At 35.5% G+C, this 21,676-nt stretch overlaps 1 protein-coding gene across 2 annotated transcripts in view; it reads right to left on the bottom strand.

Annotated features, from left to right (window-relative positions):
* LOC114352064 (uncharacterized) overlaps positions 1–20,983 on the bottom strand; it is a 74,781-nt gene extending 53,798 nt beyond the window's left edge. The window contains exon 1 of one of the 2 annotated variants that reach the window (XM_028303519.1): positions 20,638–20,983. The gene's annotated coding sequence lies outside the window, so the exon portion shown is untranslated. Of the gene's footprint in view, positions 1–743; positions 845–20,637 lie in introns of those variants that run through there. The other variant, XM_028303520.1, reaches the window with a different exon arrangement.
* Positions 20,984–21,676: the final 693 nt, after the last annotated feature.

Genomic DNA, 21,676 nt, shown 5'->3' with positions numbered 1-21,676 from the left:
ACTAGCTGACCCGGCGAACTTTGTTCCGCCTTAATGGCAATAAATAACGGGATAAAAAGTATCCTATGTCCTTCTCCTGGCTCTAAACTACCTCCCTGACAATTTTCAGCTAAATCGGTTCAGCCGTTCTTGAGTTATAAGCGAAGTAACTAACACGACTTTCTTTTATATATATAGATAAACTGGATATTTAGTAATGTGGATAGAATTAATAGATCTTTTTGTGAATAATAAGCAATAACTACATAAACACAGAACAAAAATCTGCTCGAGTAGTGTGAATAGATGCTACCCCTGAATAGAATGTACAAAAAACGAAATAATTAGATTTACAAGAGATACAAACAAGGTGCCCTCGTTGTTCGTCATGCTATATCATGTGTGAAAATCATCAATTAGCACTGTATATGCTACACCGCACTGTGATATTAATTCATATTAAGTACCTACTCGAAATTTATTAATAGATGCCTAAGATGCATATTAATTATCTCACTGCAACAATTAAAAATTCGTCGTAAATTAATTATCATAGCAAACTTTCTCATTTCTAGTGACAAACGACAGGCAACAAATTAACCGGTATTTGAAAATAAAAAGGAATTCGTAATGACATTGGATTTAATTCTATAATTATGCAAATGTATCACTTATCTACGATTATGCAAATCAACAGATGTTTTCTAAATAATTTTGTAGCAAGTCGAAATGTGACACTGGTCTTGTTGCTACAGAAAAATTACCTTAGACGTAGACCGCAACCGCAAACCAAAGAAATATCGTTGATATCACTTCATAAAACAAACACAATGTCCGCTAATTAAAGATTAATAGATAACGAACACATTTTACACGACGATAAGGTTGTTAGTTAGCGCACTAACTTTATCTTGCAAAAAAAATACGATCACTTCACAGATAAGAAAACTGTTTTTCTTTGGTTCTTTTTTTTAAAACGCGCGCTCTTTTCAGCGATGGCGGGCAAGCACTGGCTCGTATTCAGCCAGTGCAAGTAGGCACAGGTGGTTTAATTGTTTCAAAAATTAAAAAGTTTAAAGGTCGTCGTCACGGTCGCCAGTTCGCACTCGCGAGGTGTTCGCTGTGAAGGCGTCTGTTCTCAACGGACCGGTAAACTGTACTGTCTAGTGCTTGCTCTCCCTCTTAAAATATACACATAGCAGTTATTATTTGATAAAGATTCGCTAGTTATCTCCTCGAGATCAGTTTGCAGCGCTAAATGCACGAGTTTCCTTAATTGCTGAAGGTTACGGAGGCAAAATGAATAGATAATTAAACAGATAGCTTCAACGGTTCGCTTTTCACTTGTGAAAAAACATTCGTTTCGGAAGAATTTCTGAAATTTACTGCCGTTGAAAATTGTTACGCCCGTTAGGCACAGTATTTAATAAGTAATTGCTCAAAATATTTCTCATAAAGAAATTAGGTATTTCTAGACAATAGCAGCAACAGTAATGATGCAACACCCGACACTCAAATGTCGATAAATTAAAAGATTTTGACAGGACAATGCTCAAGGGACCGTGCGCAAGCACAGGTTAAATCAATCACGCAGAAATATTTTCATTAGACTTTGTCGTTTTTGCCGCCTGCCATATTCGTCCCTCGAGTAGTTGAGAATGTTGTTAGAATGTAGCCGGCGCTATAAAAATGTTGTATCTATGCATTCATTTCAACTGAACTACTGGTGTGATCTGGACTCAGAGAGCAGAAATAACAGGAGTGGAACTGACAGGCAATCCCCTCTAGCAATGTAAGTAGACCAGTGGTTCACTCAGTTTATAAAAACTAGTTGCAGCGCCACCAATGACATATTCCAAATGTCACTATTGAAGAGTAACGTGCTGCGATAAAAATGGTGAATTGCAGTGTTTTTAATTGTAAGAAGAGATCTGAAACATCAAATCTTGAAAAGGACAACATTACATTCCATCGGTAAATATTATTTTATTTATTTCACATTAATTAATACACTAAATTTGCAAAAAACTAAATTTNGTGGAAATAGCCTGCCAGCTTCGTCGTACATCTCTCGGCTCCGTACCGCTCTGCTTTGGTGGAAACCGGGCCTAAGGCTGATAGTCGATCCCCTTTGCCAAGGGAGTGTGGCCGTGGGTCACGTTTGGTATATAAGAATATTAGGTACCTATTTCATGGGTAGTGTAGGGTAATGGTGGTAGGGTTAATACTGGGACGTGTAAAAGTGCTTTTTAAGAGCCTATATAAATGACTTTTTAGTTTTTTTCATATAACTCTTAACTTTCACAATTCGTATTCGTGCTAGGGAAGAAATGCCAAACTTTTGCGTATTTTCCTTTAAATAGAGATCTGAAATGTTGAATCTCCCATAGGATAATAAATTAATTCATATCATTTTTTTAAACGAGCCATAGACTATGAACCATAGAGCAATGATTCTCATCGACAAAAATATCGATAGTGTCTCAGCGCCATCAGCTGTTACACAAATGTCATTACCTCGTCCCCCTCAGGAAATGGCGAAATTTTTTTGTATGGAAATAAACGCGCGCTGCTACTCCTGTTATTTCTGCTCTCTGTCTGGACTGGACATTGCCTTATACCACAGCATGAAAAATAAATTTAGGATCTACAGATTTATCTGGATCGAGAAATTCGACTATGAATTCTACGGAGTTAAAAGACATTAACTATCTTTATGACGAAGTGTTTTATAGAGCAAGGATCACTACATCTGACATACTCGTTTAACTTTCTTTTCCAGCCCATTCTTTTCCAATCTGAGTCGGTCATCTTTGTACCGGCAGTTTCCACAAAAAGAATTTATGGTTAGGTTGTGACGCGTAAAAAATGTTTTAATTTTAGCCGGTTACGGGAATGCATCTCTCATTACCATTAGTATTCCCAGTAATAATTAAGCATTCGTTGAATAGAGAACAGTTACGTCGATAATGCGTTGGAACTATGACAAGCTCACCTTCCCATAGCAGGGCATTCCCATGACTACTCGCAAACAATGGCACTCCTATGGTGTTTTAGCGACCATCTGATACCGTGGTATCGCAGTGTCAAGTGACAGTCACAGACAACACCGTAATAGCGGATGTATGCGCACTAGAAACAACTGGGTAGTGTCAATTGACCAGTTTGAAGTACTGACGCGGCACATCAAAGTAATCTGTGGCAGCTTATGTCATTGCCATAAGCTCTATTTTTCAACATCGATGCTTAAACCATTTTAAAGTACCTAGGTAGGTTCACCTAATAAGGGCTAATGAATAGTACTTTATGATCCACTTTTTAAACTAGCTTTACTCATTGAATGTTGTAAAATTTTGCGCGAAATGTAACATCTTAATATTTTATTTCAAGCAGTAAATCAAATTATTTATTTCTTAAATTATCTACACTACACACATTATTAAATATAACAAATTATGATCCAACTTCTTCAATGTAAAGTGCAATATCAATCTTAATAATTAACGATCAAACAAAACAAATATTTTTTATTGAAAATCTTTAAGTGCCTATTGTGCTTGTTTTGCAACTTCTGTTTCAAAAAACATTGTAAAAATTTAGCATGGTTCTTATAAAATATTTTTTTCATACGCAATAACTTCCGAATGATATAGAAATCATAAAAATATAGTATGTCTCTGATGATGACGAATTCTCAGAACAAAGAACTTTCACTTTATCACTTAGTATTATGAAATGATTGACACTCAATACTCAATTGAAACTCAATCGTTGAAACGTGCGATTGTTTGAATTACCTACTATAATGCTTAGACCAAACGCAGGCTTGTACTTAGCTTAATTTTATAATTTAAGCAGCATAACGGGTCTTAACGTTAAAAGAGTCGCATCTCGAACTAAAATAATAATCGTGGGTTCGATTTCCACATTAGGCAGTTGGATTTTTTAAAGTTATTTATAATAATTAAGCCTATAATTGGTCATCATCTAAGTTATATAATGTACTAGCTGTGCCCGCGACTTCGTTCGCGTGGAAACCCGTTTTTGCATCATTTTTCATTGTTGCTCTGCTCCTATTACTCGTATCGTGATGGTATATAGCCTTGAGCTTTCTAACATTGAAAGAATTTTTCAAATCGGACCAGTAGTTCCTGAGATTAGCGCGTTCAAGTAAACAAACAAACAAACAAACTTTTCAGCTTTATAATATTAGTATAGATTACAACAACTAGAACTTCAGTTCTGCTGCCAAGCTTCTGCTATTCTTTACGGAGTTTACGGTATTCATAGGTTAAAAGAGTCTGTAGTTTCTTTTGAAAATACGAGCTAACAATCGTATTTAATTTATCCTATTACGTAAAATAGAAAATTAATATTCTTTACTACGGTTTAGCGAACCTACGAGCTAGTCTTACTGCGGCTATTTTATACCGAACTACAAACTTCCTGTAACTAGAATGTAAACTGGTTGATATAATCTAAGCCGCAGGGGAAAATGGAAACTTCGTTCTATATTTTAATTGAGGAAATCCAGTAAAGAAAATATTTTACTGGGCAATGTTCTACAACAACATTTTTCCTCCAATTTACATTGAGATACATCATAGTAAGTGGCTATAGCAAGTCGTATGCGAGTTGGTATTACGGATTAAAGATGCAACGATGGAGGGGAGAAAGCCACATAAACACGGACGGGACGAGCGATGCCGTGTTCCCGCAAATTCTCTTTCTTCTAATATTCTTCTTCTTATCGTATCGACAACAAACCTACACAGTGTCAGCCCAAAACTCCGTCACAAGAGTGGTGTTGTCAGCAGCATTAATTAAATCTTCTAATATTACAACTACATATTTGTTGGTCTCGTTGTTTAGTTTTTGGATTTTTCATACGGTTGTCAGTCGCTAGTTTACGTCAAATAATGTATTTTTATTTCTTTTTAACACTAAAAATGTTGACACAAGTGCCGGTCTGTATTAGTCATGGATATTTGCTATACTGAATGTAAATATAACATTTCAGATAATATTTACAAGTTGGGTCGTTACTATTTTCGTATGTGATCACATTGTTAATAACATTTTGAGATAAACGCGCATTTTCCAAAATTGGCACCTTCAAGGTTTGTTTTCTCTGAACTCTACATTTGGTGGTTATGACATGAGCTATGTTATGGTATGAGGAGTATGATAATGCAACGATGTAGCTTTGTGAAATATGAGCGTTTTTCCAATAAAAATGGATAGTCTAATCTAATGTGATGTATAATGATATTTATCTTTATTTTACACTGTTATTTTCCCATTACAAAAAAAAATACCTTTAAGTAATTTTAATGAATTCGCAATAATTGGCCTCCGAACAGGTGGTAGGAGTGTGCTTTGTTATAATACCCATTAAAGTTTCGCAAAAGGCAGATTATTACGAGATTATTACAGACATTACAAAGATGTTACTTTTTCTCATTTCCTTGCATTTCCGTTTCGCGTTCGGTCTCTAATTTGACGATTCAGTGACATTGAGACGGTAATGAAGTGTGAAGTTCGTGACGAAGTTAATAAATGCATTGTTGTGGATATTTTGTTACAACTTTTTCCACGATTCGGGTGCTAACGTTACGGTTGGTCGTCTGTTGAGCGGAAGTAATAATAACTGCATAATTTAAGTTTTTATATGACTTAAGTACCTATATGTAGATCAGATACTTCTTCCTACATCCATTTAAAAGATGTCAAGAAGAATGAATCCATGTAAAAAAATATTTATCTAGGTGAACACTGTGGCATATTCGTAGTTGTATTAAGTGAGATTTTTCAATAATTGCTATTGTAAAATCTCACTTATTACAACTACCTAAGAAGCTAAGTCTAATACTCATATTGACTCGTGTTGACTGTATCTACCAGTAGACTTCGGCAATTTTGCAAACAAATTATACTAAGTGAACTGAATGATAGTGATGATGAACTGAGATTCTTTGATAAGGTATGATCATTAGAAATAGTCGAGAAGGTTCAGGATCTAGACTTTGTTATGGAATAAAAGCCTCAATCAATCATCGGGCATAATTAAATTACTCTTTGTTTTATAAAAGTAACATAAGTCAATGTTATTTTTAAGTTTATTCTATGAAAAAATCAATTCTCTCATTATGTATGTTGGTTGACTATAGTATTATGTATGCGAGAACAATACTTATTTGAACAATAGGGGGTTTTTCATAATATATTTTTGTATTGAGTCTTGCGTCCGGGTTGTACTTATAGTACCTATAGGCTATAATGTATCTTAAAATGTATGTACCTACATAAGATATACACTTCGCGGTTATAGGCTTACAAATAAGCTTTCTACTTGAAGTAGGTACCTACATTAATATATTCGGTGCCCAATGCCCATACATAGTATAGTAGATCTACCACCTAGGCAACCACATAGTATTGTTCACTGATTATTATCGCCTTGACAAAGTCACAATGGTAACGCTGCGGTAGGTCGATAGCACATAAATCTAGACATTGTCATACATACTCTTACGAGTAAGATGCAAACCCACAAAAATTGTAATAAGACAAGTGCTATTTTGCAACAAAATTGCAGTGTTCTATGGTGTAGTGATGTATTGTCGATTATCTTTTCTACGGATATAGGTAACTGTTGTGTTGGTACTAAAATTACGTCATGTACATTAGATAATTTGTTTAGCATTACAGTTAAAAATAAAAATCTATACTCAATACTAATAATAATATTATAAATGCGAAAGTAACTCTGTCTGTCTGTCTGTCACACTTTCACGCCTAAACCAGTGAACTGATTTTGATGAAATTTGGCATAGACATAGTTTGAGTCCCGGGAAAGGACATAGGATAGTTTTTATCCCGGTTTATGAAACAGGGATGCGCGCGATAGATTTTTTCTGTGACAGAGAAAATTCCACGCGGGCGAAGCCGCAGGCGGAAAGCTAGTAAAATAATATTATTATGTGTTATAAAATATTGTACAGTATACATCAAACATTGTTGCATTCGGTCTGGGCCTTTTGCATTTTCTTCTATTGCGAGTTGTTGCCGTTCTCTAAGCACACAAGCAAGGCTACGGCTTCATTAAAATTAATGGGTAAATGAACAGAAAAAGTGATTTTAATGCGGTCATATGTCAGTCGAATTAAAATATGCACGACAGGAAACGGTAGCATTTTATTTCTTACAGTGTAAACGGTAAGTGATCACGCGATTGATTAATGTTATTAAAGTGAACCATGATATTGAAAATAAAAGGCTGAAAATATAGAATGGCTTAACTTAAAACTGCAATATTGTACACTAGCCTTTGCCCGCGGCTTCACCCGCGTGAAATTTAGTTTGTCACAGATCGTCTTAAATTATAGCCTATATGTTATTCTGGGTTATGGGTCGATCAACTTTTTAACCGACATAACGAGCGAAAAATTTTGGCAAGTTACTAAAATATTTTTTTGAGTATAAATAAACAATAATACTGTAAAGTTTCATTAACCCTTTTCTTGGCATTGTGCATTTAAAGATACGTTGACCAAAACAAAAATATGGGCGAGAAACCAAAAACAATTTTTAATTGTTTTTTTAATATAACATTAGCCCAAATACTACAGATTGTGTTACACAGTATAGAATCGCTACAGGCTGCACAGATTTATCAGTAATATACAAAATGTCAGACCATTGACAGGCGTCTACGCACCGGCTAATAATTTTAATTATTTTCGCTGTTTTTTTTAAAGAATATTGGTGATTATTTGTAGTAATATGGAAAGTAAATAAAGGTTTCTTGATGATAGTGCTGTTTTTTCATCACAAAACTTGTATAATTATTCTTGTACGATGCGGATTGTCCGAATGTATCTCTAAATGCACACTGTCAGATACGTAATAATTTACTTTCAATTTTGAATGTATCTTTAAAGACACATTGCCAGGTTCTCGTTGACTTTATTTTATGATTTTTTTCATAGATTTTATCGCATAAAAAAGGGATCATGTTATTAGTTAGTAATATTTAAAGCTGTAAATTATATGCCGATGTGAGTTTTAATTCATGTAATAAAGAATGTTGTTTTTTGGACAACTTTGTGCTGCAGCAACAAAATCAGGCGCGCAAAATGCTGGTTCTGGTTCCAAAATCTGGAACCAGGTCGAAAGTTAGTGGCGGTGACACTTCAGCTGATGAATTAGAAGCCGCACTTAGCCTCCTGATTCTCTTGGGTCGTTATCTTCCTACTCCAAACAACCCAGATCACCCCCAAAAAGCGAGCAGCCTGTGCAGGCTGCTGCATGCTTCTGGTTATAAAGCTGTTGATTGAAGAATTTCAGCCAGTTCGACTGCTGCATAGTTTCCCAGAGAGTTCCAGAGATCCATTTCCGCTATCTTGCGTTTCCACTGTAAGTTGGGTATCAAATTATCTTCAATCGAAAACGTGAACACAGTGCGGTACCAGTTGGCATCAATACCCCTCGTATTTTTTTAATGCTCTTGCAGGATTCCTATGTGTCCTATCTGCATTTGCTTCTCCTGGATGGTAAGAAGGGTGTGAGGTTCAGGAGGTACTCCAACGACGCTGATGGAGTGGTTCTCATACATCCAAATGCAGCTATACTTGCAAGGCGTTACAGACTTTGAAGTGGGTTTTTTACTTTGTTTTCAGTTTTTTGTAAAATATACTTATTTTTTATTACTCAAATAAGGAATAGCTTAAGGTTTTGTAGTAATTTTCATTTAAATAACTAATTTTTACTAACAATTAAACCATTTTTTAGTTTACTACAAAGCTGGCAATGTGCACTTAAAGATACATACTATATTTCCAAAACTTTTTTTTCGTATTTTTTACATGATTTTTACTCGTCCTAAATCCAATATTTATAGTGTAAATCACAAATATTAACCAAAACCGTCTTTGCCAAGTATAGGGTTAAAAACCGTTCAGTAGTTTTTGCGTGAAAGAGTAACAAACATCCAGACATCCAAACTTTCGCATTTATAATATTAGTAGGATAGTAAGATTAGTAGGTTTTTTTTATTACTAAGCGACGAAAGTAGAAATAGATATCATAGAAAACGTAAGAAATCCAACTGAATAAGTAGGTGTCTGAAGGCGCTCTGCGGCCAATATACCTACTAATGACTGATGAGGCCTGAGGAGGACTTCTTAAGGTTGAGGTTGGTAAACACCAAGCTTAACTTGTAGAGGAAGAGCAGTGGATAGCAGAAGTGAATGGTAAAGTATGGAACGTGAACGGATGTAGCCACCATAATAATTACATTATGGTTACATGTGCGATGCATTTCTGACTGTGGTGGGCGCATAATACATTGCTTAGCTAGGCTGATGACACACACCACTACGCTACAAAATAGCGACAGACTAATTGATGTTGCAATTAACATTACTGGGCGATAACCCAGACAGTAGAAAAAATATTAGCTGACCACCGCTAAATTCTGTTTGCATTAAAAGGTAAACCATGCCTTCTTTTATGAGCTATAAGTTTTAAGTAAATAAACAAATTCGTTATTCAATTTGAAATTAAGTGCAAGGTTCAAGTAACGGGTCTTTTATTTTTAAGAGGCGATTATTATTATTAACTGCTCGCAGATTTTACTGCATTCTGATTGGCTAAATACATTCATATCCTCAAGGACAATTCGGTCATGAACTGAACTTGTGATTAGGCGATCAGTGTCAGAATCCTGTTTTTGAGATGCAGGCGTGGGCGACCCGAGACTTATTTCTGTTTGACATTGAACTGGAATCTTAAGCAACCTATTGTTAATCTCATGTGTCGAATTTAATTAAGCATTTTTGCTCATGAATATTCAATTCAAGATTTCGTTCATTAATCATGAGTCTCAACAAGCCAAGAGCAAGACTTTGTCAGCTTAATACCGTCGGAAAATATTCGTTCGTTTCAGCCAAATGACATCCACTGCTGGACAAAGACCTCCCCCAAGGTTTTCCACAATGAACGGTAAAGGTCGCGGGAAGAGCCTGGATGCGGGCAGCGCAGGACCGGAAAATATTACTTTCACAAAAATAAAATAATTTTTACCAATAGATTTACCGCAATTTTTTTCTGAAATCTTTAAACACACGAAAGCAGTGAGTAAACTAAATAAAATAAAACCGACTCCAAAAAACCTACATTAAAAAGTAGAAAAATAATTACTAATAACCTACTTATTTATTAGGACGAATTAATATTTATGTAGGTATACCATGATTGATACTTCTGGAGTCGGTGCCAAGATTATGAAACATGTAAAGTTTGCCTGCACCGACTCCAAAAGTATCAATCATGGTATACCTACATAAATATTAATTCGTCCTAATAAATAAGTAGGTTATTAGTAATTATTTTTCTACTTTTTAATGTAGGTTTTTTGGAGTCGGTTTTATTTTTTTTTAAAAAAAAAAAAAAAAAAAAAAAAAAAAAAAAAACATACGGGTCGAATTGAGAACCTCCTCCTTTTTTTGAAGTCGGTTGAAAACCTGTAAGATAAAGTTCTTATTAACTGAATTATGTTTTGAGTATATCATATTGCTTCGCAGTTTATTGAATTAGAAACCATCAATCATGTCGCCAATTAAATTGACAGCTCTCTAACCTTGATTGATATATTGGGATGTTTGCAGTGATATATCCAGATTTTTTTTACACAAACTACATAATTATTTACTTACCTACTTCAAGGACTTGCCGAGCTACTGCTCTAACCATAGTCTTAGAGTCTTTGGATAAATCATCATCAGACCATTTAGTTTTTACTGGAGGAGAATCTAATTTACCAGAGGCAAGAAGAACTTCACTCCTCACGTTTGGTCAAACGGGTTGGGGCTTAGGGATGCCTGAAGTTCGCTTATTTTCTGAATCATTTATTCTTGTAAGATCAATCTATCGAGTAAATGTCCAGAGTTCAAAGAGCTAGCAGTCTTTCTTTTTGTACCTATGTCTGTATTGTGTCTGTTTTTGCGATTTTTGAAACCAGTTTCTTGATCGGAGTGGGAAATGCACACACCTGTGTCTAGCTTGAATGATTTTACCATATCATTAGCATTTAATTTAACACTTCATCAACGCTTTTATCATTAAAATCGCAGGCTTAACGTGTATGAAGTAATAGAAATTCAAAGTATACAACAAAATAATTTAAAAATAGTTTCTGTAGTAAAGTTATTTGAAAGGTGTTTGGGGATTGATGGATGTCGAAATGAAACATACCTAACACAACATTAGTAATTTTTCATTACTTAACGTTGTGAAATCTAGGTCTGTCTCGAATAGTATTTTTTAATCTCCTGAACGCACACGTTATAATTTTTACATTATTTTTATTCATCAGAATCATTTAAAAGCGATTAGGATAAGCAGTTTAATGTTTAAAATTGAATCCATAGAAGGATCGCTAAACTGTTTGCTCCTTTTTGTTTGTTAATTTACTTTAATCATACTTCAACTGCAATCCGGCTATTAGTATGGAATTCTTCAACCAACATGGTAAGTGATAATTCATCATGGTGATTATAGTAAACGGTCGATACAATGAGGCCGTAATTTGAGTAACCACAGATAATAAATTTTATGGTCTAAAAAGTCCAAACGATCGATCGCAAGCATTGCATAATTCTCTAATCTCAAAAAGTCAAAATAAGCCTGGTCACTTACATAATATTTCATAATTAAATATGGAATATTATATTAGTTAGTACCTCAGAGTTAAGATACCTACTCACTAACTATTTAAGTAATTTTTTGAAGTAGCCTAAAACATTCATGTTAATTTCAAATTCAATACGCAAGTTTTACAAGTGGCAGTACTGTATCTGACTATACAGTGTGAGTCACGTTAAAGTGTACATATGAAAATAGATGAAACTAGACCTATTTTTATCGACAAAAAAGAGGTCAAAAATTTTTTGAGATTTTTTTTAAATTTTTTATAGATTTCTTTTTCTCTCAATTACTTATTGTAAAGAAAACGTAATAACTTTTAAACTAAGCGGTATATCCTGATAAAATAAAAACAGTAATAATGCTAAATAACAGGCCATACTGAAAAAATACATAAAATACCCAGAAAATGCCAACAAATAATAAAAAATGATACTTTTTGAAAAAAATCTGCTTAAAAATTCGTATTTTTTTGGTTATTTGATAAATTTCTCAAAAAAATGCCCCTATAACAGGTGGTTTTTATTACTTTGTATTCTTTTCTATCGTATTATCTTTGTAAAACCAAAAATCGCATGGCTCTATCCCTATCACAATATTTGCTATGATCGTTTGAACAAAGGCCTGCCACCACATTATTCTCCGCTACAGGTAGAGACAATTTTAATTTTAACTAAAATGCTTATTTTACTTCGAAATATTTTGTTTTTATTTGAAATCTAACTTGTCTTTATCAAAATTACAAATCTAGGGCCATTTTCAGTTTCGTTGTTAACGAAGCGTTGAATAACGCGCCCGGAGAGGCTTAGTTCAAACGATCATTGCAAACGTTGTGATAGGGATAAAGACAAGCGATTTTTGGTTTTACGAAGGTAATACGATAGAGAATAATACAAAGTAATTAAAACCACCGGTTATAGGGGCATTTTTTGTAGAAATTTATCAAATAACCAAAAAAACACGAATTTTAAAGCAGGTTTTTGTTCAAAAAGTATCATTTTTTATTATTTGTTGGCCTTTTTTGTGTATTTTATGTATTTTTTAGTATCGCCTGTTATTTAGCATTATCACTGTTTTTATTTTATCAGGATATACCGCTTAGTTTAAAAGTTATTACGTTTTCTTTACAATAAGTAATTGGAAGAAAAAAAATTCTATAAAAAATTTAAAAAAAATCTCAAAAAATTTTTGACCTCTTTTTTGTCGATAAAAATAGGTCTAGTTTTATCTATTTTCATATGTACACTTTAACGTGACTCACACTGTATTAGTGTACGAAGCCAAAGTTTTTGTTCATATTTTTTTTATATCTGGACTGGTGTAGGTACATAAATTATTATTTTATTAGCGTGCTTGTTGATTAATTACGGCTTAATGCAGTTTCAGCGTGACATTAAAAAAATGTATAAATTGAATTAGTTTAATGTTTCATGCAACGTATGGTTGATATTGAAACTCGTTGTAGATTTACAGCCGATGGAACATCAAGCACTGGCAATAAATGGCATCAATATTGATGCAGATTAATAAGAGTGATCTTAGGAACTCTCGAAAAGTGTATTCATGTATATTCATCACATAGAAAAAGGCAACATAAGAGAAGCTTGATGACGAGAAAGCGATAGATTGACCGAGGGCACGAGACAATGACATCTTTATTACCCACTGTCCAGACAGAGTCAGGTTCTTGTTGACTAAATGGATTACAGTCATTGAATTTGCACCGCGTATCAGTGATACGCAAGCCGTGTGGTGACGGCAGAGTAGAATACATTTGTCACCAACCCCTACTCTTCCCGCGGGTGTCGTAAGAGGCGACTTAGGGACTACACCTCAAACAGAGAATGGGCAGCAGCGCTCTCTGAAAAACATCAATCTTTTAAACTGCGATCTCCAACCCGCCTGCCAAGCGTGGAGATTATGGCAAAACCCTCCACTATAGTGGAGGAGGCTCATAGTCCAGCAGTGGACTGTAAAGGGCTGTTGATGATGATGATGATGATGATGATCAGTGATACGGTTCACAATCAGTAAATATTACCGTCATACCTTTTTAGGCTGAGTTGCACCACCTAACTTTGACGGTAACTATGTAGTTATAACGATAAACGGTGCTTTTGTATGGAGTTTGAAAGATTGTTTACGTTTGTTAAAGTTAAAGTAAGATGGTGCAACTCAGCCTTAGTTTTTTTTTTCAGAAAGAAAGTACGAGAAACGCAAATATGGCTTTGTACCTACTAAGCTTTTTTTTTCTCTGAATTAACTAATTCCATGCGATTTTTTGAGGTCTGAAATTTCTAGTGTTGGTTCAAAATTTTTCTTTATACCTGGTTAAAGCGACTTAAAAACACCACTGGAAACAAGCTGAGCAGATAGAGCTAAAAAGTGAAAAAAGAAGTGTTTCTAATTCTTCTTTGCTATTGCTGGCTGCTCGCATGAATGCAGATTTTGATCACAAAGAATACGCTCATATTAATTACACAGATTTCTATGCAGATCTAGCGCGTTTTTTTAAACATGTAAGTTAGCTTATTTAGGCTGTAATTGATATCTGGGAGAGCCAATGCTAATCCGGGAAATTTTGTAGTAGCTGAAGGCTTTGCCTGAATTTCCAAAATTACTGTAACGGAGTAGGTAAGTACTGAGGATATTTTGAGTAGTAAATAAGTGGCTATGTCCTTCGGATGAGGAGAGCTCCGCCCCACGTAACCTGCCCTTCGCAAATGATTCAAAGCATGTTTTCCTCAAAAAAACTGATTTTATCATAGCATGGATTCTAAAGCACTTGTAAAGATCAACAACAGTCACGAGACCGTAGTTTTATTTCCTCAACGAGAAGGTTGATGTTTGTACTAAGCTAAAGGAACTGAAGGTGTTAGTATGCGCTACGATTTGTAGGAAATAACGGAATGTACCAGTTGGTGGTTGCCTGTCTCTGTCGTGATTATAGTTAGCTGTAGATGGTTTAGATAACCGATATGCATTGTTTACAGTTACTTTTGACGAGGAATATAATTAATCGCTCTATCTACCGAAGACATAATGTACTAATAATGTTTTAGTCTCACTAATTCACTTCTTTGGCTTTACAAATCAATAACAAACAAAATTAAATCTTATTAAGATCAATGCTAAAACCACAGGTTTGTTTAGCATAAAATACAGCCATGATTGATATCATTTTGGATATTGAAACCAGTGTGCCAAAATATGATTTTGTATTGTAACCGTTCAAGTACGTGATAGGCAGTTGAACGACGACGACCTACTCTATCTACAAAAGGTTCACTGCAAAATCAACTCTAACTTCTCTGTGTGTAAGGCTGTAATTATGTTTAGCATATTGATAAAATATTATACTGCAAGTTATTAAACGGTACATTTGAAGGTCTCTATTGAGTAAGCAATAAAGATCAGTATTATATGGTGCCGAACGAGTTACCATTTTGTGGCAGTCGATCGCACGATATTGGTTTCAGCACATATTCAGGTCGAGAGGTCAGGCACTCACTGGAGAGGGTAGATCTATCTAACTAAAATATTAAGTGACGTTATTGCAACTTTCACAATGTTATTAGCTTCTAGCCAGGTTAAACTTTACAGGTTTGAAGCAATTCACTGAATGGTTACTTTTTATACCTTGCGTCTCTGTTATTCACAATAGGGATCTAACATAACATGAGTACTCGCTTATATGATTCAAGAAACCCAAAAATATTGAATGATTAAAAATTAACGTCTCCTGAGGCATTCCTTTAACTAAGGCAAAGAAAGCTTCATATAAGCTACGTAGAGCTATGATGAATGAACTTTAAAATACTTAATAGATTTGATTCAATAGTAAATAACACTGTACTGCTTGCTTCTGCTTTTCATAATAAATTATTTAATTGGTTCAGTAGAGTTCGATTCCAAGAAATTGGCACTCATTATTTCAGAAAAAGGAATGGAACGGTCGTTCGATCACGTCACATCGAGAATTGAAGCTTCTCCGGTCGCGTTTGTTTTACACACGAGATGGGTTTATGCGTGAATCGTAATACAGGTTTGGCCAATGCTTTTTTTTGTTAAAATAAATAAATATCTTTGGACATTTTACACTACGCCGCTAGCCCCAAACTAAGCAAAGCTTGTACTATGGGTACTAGACAACGGATATAAACATACTTAAATACTTTTTTTTTTTTTTTTGTAAATACATACATATTAAACATAGAAAACACCCAGTCCAATACAAACAAATATGTTCATGCACACAATTTAATGTTTGTACTGTGCGGGAATCGAACCCGCAACCTCCGGAATAGTAGTCCGATTCGAACCACTACACCAAACGGCCGATGCAATGCAAGATGCTTTAGCAATAGCAATACGTGTAGGGTTGCCAGGTGTCCGGCTTTAGCATGACACGGATATGTTTTGCTTTTTACGGTCTTGTCCGGCCTGTCCGGCTTTTGTTAGGCTAGGCTTTTTATGTGGCTGCCGCGCCAGGTAAAAGTCGAGCTACAGAACAATATCAAGAGCACGCATCAGGCAGGATGTTAGGCAACCGATGGTGATGTCCGGCTTTTAGGGTAAAATGTCCGGCCAAATGAAGCACAGAGTCCGGCTTTTGTGTTTTTGGACCTGGCAACCCTAAATACGTGGCAATAGACATCGTACAGAAGACGCGACTACGCGAGGAAAGGAGCGCGCTCGGGTGCAATGTCCTGCGGAGTCCATGCGTCGGCTTGCGCCTGCGCTGCATACGTAATGCGTCCGCCACTGCGAGCCGAACTGTATTGGGAAACTAGATTTGAGACAAGAATAATATTCTCGAGTCTATTAATAGCGGCATCGATCATGGCTGGAGACAGGATGATTTTTAAAAAGAATTTTATAAGATGTTAAAAAGATGGTGCGGACGGACCACTATTTTGACGAGATAAAAATATTTTTTTCGTATTTTTAACTATGACATTATTACTGAAATATAATTAACTATAACAAACGTCAAAAGTCCGTCAAACTCTATACAAAAACCACCGGTTATCGTCATAGTTACGGTTAAGGTTAGGTGGTGCAACTCAGCCACAGTATTTTTTTCATAAAAAACGCTATCTCATCGAAATTAGATGCATTTTTCCTATCTACGAGTACCTACAACTAACTCAATTTTGAATGAGTTTAGGCCTTTTACTTTTCACACTCAAATCTTACCATAAGAAATTGATTAGTACTATAAAGTATTGGCTTATCTTATCTTTTAAAATTGACATGCCTGATGCCATTAATACAACAAAAGGTTGCGTTGCGTGCGACTTTCAGCGATCTCTTAAACCAGTATCTGCTAAGGTGGGTCAAAAACGGCACAGTTAATTTTGTACCGAGCAAACAGTTAACTTTTAAACGATTGCATTGCAGTCGCACTGGCCAGTGATGCAATATCTGCAACCAGCAGGTCTCAGGTGTACCCTAGCAACCAGACTGGGTAGCTAATGCAATATTCATAACTGGAGCAATGCTCAGTTAATATTTTTCCGTTCTAATTTATAATCCTTTGAGATTAGTAACTTAGTTGGTTTTCGATTATGTGAAAGACCTACCTAGGATAATAACCTAGATAGACTTATTGCAAAATTATCAGGTTTACAGGAGAAGAAAGTGTCTTTAAATGCTAATGTCGTTTTTGGAATTTCCCATCAAGTGATGAATCACTCGTTTGTTTTGAGTCATCATTTTATTCGCGGAAGGTTTTGACTTTTAAAATGCCGTGGTCAATTCATCTACAAACGAGTAACCGGTAGTGCATTACCCTGTGCGTAATTGGTAGGCAGCTAGACACTTTATATTGACATGCAACTTTCACAAGAATATGAAGGGCCAAGCGTTCAACTCGGCGGATATAGGCAATAAATAATTTATTCAGCCGTCTTTACATGAGGTTGGTCATGTCGACAAATAAATCAAGAATTCAGGAACTGTTTCGATTGTCCTAGCTAGCCATAACTTGGAAGGTTGCATTGCGCACAATGCAGTTACTCCGACGCTTTCGAAATGTTACTTTAACGAAACAAACAATCACGTTTCTTATTGTTAATGGAAGACATCTTGTTTTTAAATTGAATTTCCGCAACTCGACACCAGACTTAAATTTAAATTCTAAGAAGCAATAACTCTTACCTAACGAGGATCATAAATTAACAGTTAGGGCCGTATTTTTTTAAACCTACTCAAAATTCGACTTAAACTCAAGGATTTCGATATTTGACATGCTTGAAACTAGAGGGACTTTGAGCGTAGATTCGTATCCACTTGAAAGCGCGTAATTTCTTATGAGCCTAAAATGGTTCGAAACGCAATCGTCAACATCATGTCTTTATAAGGCAAATAATAAATAAATAAAGGTATTTAACATATTCCAAGCATCCAAGGATAGTGACACATTCTAAACGCAGTATTTAACATCAAGATTGCCTGACTGTGGTCTCAGTCATTAGAATAATGAGTCTTAAAGACGTCACCTACTTCGAATGCCTTACAGCAATTGATTTTTGATCTCTATCTGAATGGAGTAAGATTTTAAATCTTATAAACCAAACCAATAAATGATGGGCGATTGTTTTTTTGTTCAGTTTAGATTCGTTTTCGGCCAAATCAGGACACAGGCAGGAAGCCTTAAATTTTTTCAAAGTAGGTAAGTATATATGTTATAGTCAAACCTCGAAGCTCAGGCGCTCCTAGGTTTGACTAGTCAATCCTCAGGTCTGACTAGAAGTCTTAGTCAAAGCCCAAACATTTCGGCCTTTGACTAAAGAATGTTAGTCAAACCTAGGATAGACTAATTTGGTCAGTCAAACGTCGAAACTGAATTTAATGAAATCGGGGTTTGACTAGTCAAACCTCAATTAAGACTTTAAACTAAACTACACTTCATTTTGATATTGAAATTATTACATAGACTTTACCGACCGGTTCTTTCTTTAGGTGAAGGTACGAGTACGAATAACTAAACTTGTTTACTGCGGTAGTTTATCAGTGTTTCTAAACTGATCTTGAAATTATTATTTTTAGGGTTCTGTACCTTAAAGGATTAAGGGTAAAAACGGAACCCTATTACTATGACTTCGCTGTTTGTCTGTCACCAGGCTGTATCTCATGCCTTTCCCAAAATATTTAGTTTTATAGTCACTTTAAAAATCATCCCCATTCGCCATATAACAATAAAAGAGTCGTACGGAACCCTTCGTACGTGAATCCGATTCGAACTTGGTCGGTTTTCTATAATTGCTGCCGGCCTCTGTAACGCTGCATCTACTTTTGACCGAGTCTGCCAGTCGTTTCTAGGATTGACTAGGCAAAGACCGAAACATATTATTTTAGTTTCGACGTTTGACTGAACAGTTTAGGCACTTCTAGGTTTGACTTAGTCAAAGGCCGAAATAAGAATTCACTTCGGGGTTGGCCCGAAGGCTTTGGTCAAACCTAGGATAGACCAGTCATTCCGCGAAGAGACTGCATATCGACCTTTGACTATGACATATATACATACTATACATGTATATAAATAAATTACCTAAGTAGGTATTCAAAATGGATAAAAAGGCTATAGGCACTAACAATACATAAATGTAGAGTCGACAACATTTTACAATTGCAAAATAGCGTCTAACAACTTCACATAATGGTTTACCTGCCATGATGTGCTTGCTGTTCATCATGGTGACTGGACAAGATGAAGTCAAAAATGTAAATTCTAAGTTTAAATTGCGGTAGTTTGTGTAATCAATTTTCGTGAAAGGCCGATATTTAATTGTCGGTCCAATTACTGAGCATGGATCACTCAGATCATAGATGGATCATCACCAGAATGGTCATTTTCTTACTGGGTCGACATTTACCATCTCATCTGCGTTAATTTTAAAATTCTAGGTCAATTATTTACGCTTCAAAATGTAATCCAGACCCTGCCTGTAGGAACGTCGGCACCTCGTTTTCGGAACTCGTTTTGTCGGATATTTTTGTCCTCAAGTTTGTTTCTTTGCGATTCGTCCGTCTACCTGATGTCACACTAGCGGCTAACGTAGCAGGTTCGCTCTAATACGATAATAAGTCAGCAAGTTAAATTTATATTTTAAGACAAGTTTATTTAACTGACCAAGTCAGGGAAATAGGGAGTCAAGAGAATTGAAATGAAGAAATTGTTAAAGTTTTTATCTAGGTAGGTATAAATATGGTAACATAAGTAGGTAGGTAGGTAGTTACGTAACTAAATCATAGGACGAAGTTATTTATCATTGAATAACTTAAAAGTGACAAGTTTTCATTTTGGATTTGGCAATTAATGAGACATTTTAAGAGACATTTGACAATGCGAGCGGCACAGGACCGGTCTTTGTGGAAATCCTTGGGGGAGGCCTTTGTCCAGCAGTGGACGTCTTTTCGGCTGAAACGAACGAACGAGACATTTTGAGATTCATTTAAATGACGAACAGGAACGCAATAATCTACCAATAATTAGGTAGGTATGGTTATGACTGCTGGATTGGACCTACTGCATTTGATTCATTATAAAGCGATGCTGATATGCACCTAACTGTAGCAAAAATACCTACTTAATTGCCTGTGCTGTGTGGTGTCCAACCCTTCCACCACAGGTAGGTAAGTACCTACCTGCCTGCTTATTACCTACATCAACATAACAAAATAGGTGCTAAGCGGTACCTAGCTAACAAATTAGCAATATTATTTGGCAGAACTTATAAATCAGTTAAATGTGATGGAATTAGTTTAAAATAACATTAAGTAACTACCTAAGTAGGTAGATACCTACTTAAAGGCAAAGTTAAACTTAGTCTTAATCAAAAGCCAAATAGTTCATGCTTATGGATAGTAAGTAAGCAAATTTTAAAGTAATGTAAGTAAAAAGGATTAGTGAGTAAGTATTATAGTAGATTAATAGATATAACTTACCAATAGCTTTTTGTCATGTCCGATGGCCTCATCGGGACAAAAGAAATGTAGTCAACAGACTTCCACACACATACGAGTTTACAATCAATTCCTACAATACATAGTACAAAATCTGGTTCTTCAATACCGTTGCACTTGACTCAATAAATAAACACGTTTCATTTCGAAATAGCTGACACAACACAAATCTCTAACGAATACGTGTAAGTTCGATGTATAAGTTCATTTAAATATACAGTAATGTTCGTTTTGTGGAGGCGTTCGTTCGATCGTTTTTGTCGTCCGACCGGTATCACAAGGCGCTTTACCTGCCTTGCACCCGCCGACTAATCGACTGTCTATGCTTGCCTGCTATAGGGCACGTGTTTACGAACGCGATGCGTGTGTGCGTGCGCAAGAGAAGGCTTCGCTGCGCGTGCGAATACAGTAATGTTGCCAGTAAAGAATAAAATGCAACATTTTAGGGATATCACTCACACTGATTGGAATACTGTTTCAAACTGTGCAAGCTGCTAAATATGTTGAGTATTAATTCATTTTACAGAATAAATTATATATTTTGTAAAAAGTTAAGGTACAAACTTCGTCATTTTTGAAAGTAGTTAGTAGCAGTAGGTTTATTAAAGCAAATATTGACATCTTTACATCTGGGGGATTTCGTTTTATTTATTGGTGTTTTGGTTCGTAACGGACCACTATGCTAGAGGTTTCGGGTTTGATTCCCGCACAGTATTTTTTTTCTGAGCACAATGTTTAATGTGAAGTTGCTAAGAACCTGTGTAATCTCCACGTCGTTAACTTGCAAGAGGTGGCGAAGGATGAGCCGAAGTGGAGATTCTTATTTTCGGAGATCAAGAGTCAAGACTCACTTTTTTGACTCAAGAACATTTGCTGTGTTTTAGTAATTTTAGTTTCAAAAGTAAGGTGTTCAGACTTTTAATGAAAAGTGCATAAGTCTGTTGTTTTGTCTTGGTTAGCGCGTGAACTTTACCGTGACAACAAATCGCACATCAGCTAGAATGATAACGGAGTGCGACTG

This window comes from Ostrinia furnacalis, unplaced genomic scaffold (genome assembly GCF_004193835.3).
Source record: "Ostrinia furnacalis isolate ACB-3 unplaced genomic scaffold, ASM419383v2 OfSCF1245, whole genome shotgun sequence".
NCBI lineage: Eukaryota > Metazoa > Arthropoda > Insecta > Lepidoptera > Crambidae > Ostrinia > Ostrinia furnacalis.
The sequence above is the reverse complement of the archived record's forward strand: the minus strand, read 5'-3'. Positions and strand labels throughout refer to the sequence as shown.